The sequence below is a fragment of the Penaeus japonicus genome, unplaced genomic scaffold (genome assembly GCF_977035675.1).
Source record: "Penaeus japonicus unplaced genomic scaffold, GWHDUDI00000001_assembly GWHDUDI00000016, whole genome shotgun sequence".
NCBI classification, from domain to species: Eukaryota; Metazoa; Arthropoda; class Malacostraca; order Decapoda; family Penaeidae; genus Penaeus; species Penaeus japonicus.
The window spans coordinates 25,796,540-25,798,230 of record NW_028234418.1 but is presented as its reverse complement, the minus strand read 5'-3'; the positions used below and the strand labels follow the sequence as shown (position 1 = coordinate 25,798,230).

The 1,691-nt window shown below is 39.7% G+C and overlaps 1 pseudogene; it reads right to left on the bottom strand.

The window, feature by feature from the left end:
• Positions 1-989: 989 nt before the first annotated feature.
• LOC147470234 (uncharacterized) overlaps positions 990-1,691 on the bottom strand; it is a 1,999-nt pseudogene continuing 1,297 nt past the window's right edge.

Genomic DNA, 1,691 nt, shown 5'->3' with positions numbered 1-1,691 from the left:
TCTAGTTTCTTACTCTCTTGTTCAAATGCAAAACATCTTGTTCCAAAGATATTCATTTTGCTTATGTTTGGCCGTCTTCCAGTAAACATTTCTACTGGGGTCTTTTGAGTCCTGGGGTTATAGCACCTATTCCTGATGTAACAGGCAGTCTTCACAGCATAACTCCACATATCTTTAGGTAATGTTGACTCGATCAGCAAACAGCGAGCCATGTCAAATATTGACCTGTGCGATCTCTCAACTGTGCCATTCTGATGTGGTGAATAGGGTGCAGAGAACTCTTGTTTAATCTTGTTCTCTGTTAAGAGTGTTCTGAACTCCTTGTTCGTAAACTCTGTTCCGTGGTCACATCTTAGGCGTTTAATTTTCCCATATGGTGCTGTTTCTGCAAGGTATCTTTTCATAGCTGTCACAGTATCACTCTTACTTTTAATTAGGTAAATTCTAAGAGCTCCGGAGTAGTCATCAATAAAGGAGATGCTGTACCTGTAACCTCCTTGTGCTGGTGGGTTTACAGGACCAACTACATCACAGTGGACTAAATCTAATGGCTGTTGGGCCTTTTTGTCAGGTTCTTTACTCCTATACTGTGTCATCTTACCTAGTGTGCATGTGGTGCAGTTGAACTTATCTTTCCTAGTTATATGCATTCCATCAACAGTTGCTTCAAGTTTTTGTACATCAGCCACATTGCAATGCCCTAGGATTTTATGCCACTCCTCTAGGGTGTGCTTGGCTTCCCCTACATGGACTTTGTTAAACTTATCCATCTGAGAACCAGTGTGTGGCTTATCTCTACGTAGATAGAACAACTTGTTTTTCTCCACAATGTCGAATATCCTGCCATCCTTGGTAGTTAGAGTACTGCCTTCGGGTGAGAAAGTAACAGTATGTCCACTCTTGATAGCCTTCCAAACTGACATGATATCTTGTTTGAATCCTGGTATGTATAATGCATCTTTTAGTAGAATTCTTTGTGAGTTGCCGTCTCAAACCTGAATGAAGTCTTTCACTTCACCGACTCCTTTCACTGTTCCTTGTTGTCTTTGGCCGTCTGCCAGTTCTATGTAATGTGTTTGTGGATCAAAAGACTCTTGAAATCTCACAAACTTTGGTTCAGTTTTCTCAATATGTGAAGTACAGCCACTGTCAATCATTAACCCATTGCAGACGGAGATAAATTTGCTTGCCCAACCTCCTGGATAGGTTTTATTTTAGAGAGAGACTGCTTGAAGCAATTTGATTTGAATCATCTCACTCTCTTTCAGTCATTCGTTGTAAAACTAGAGCTTTTTTTGTGTTTAATTTTTTTGTGTGTTTTATTGAGTTTAGATACTTATATGTGCCATATGACAGGCTCTATCAGTGCTGTAGTTGACTAAAATTGTAGTATATTATCCATATTAGCTCATTATTTCCTTTATACTCAATGTGATAGAAGTATTGCTGTTTTATGGGAGGACAAAAGACAACTTTATTTTTTCGTATTTTTGTGCTGTCATGAACGAATACGAAACATATAACCCCCTACAATAAAGATAACAAGAAGAGGTAGGGAAGAGGAATGAAACCTGTGCTTGTGACTGTGAGTGCCACAATGAAAGGCATCCATATTGGCACAGGAGCACATCTTAGACACTGGGTATGGATTGAGTCACCTTCCTCTTCTCGTTCTGCCTGCACATCCTTCA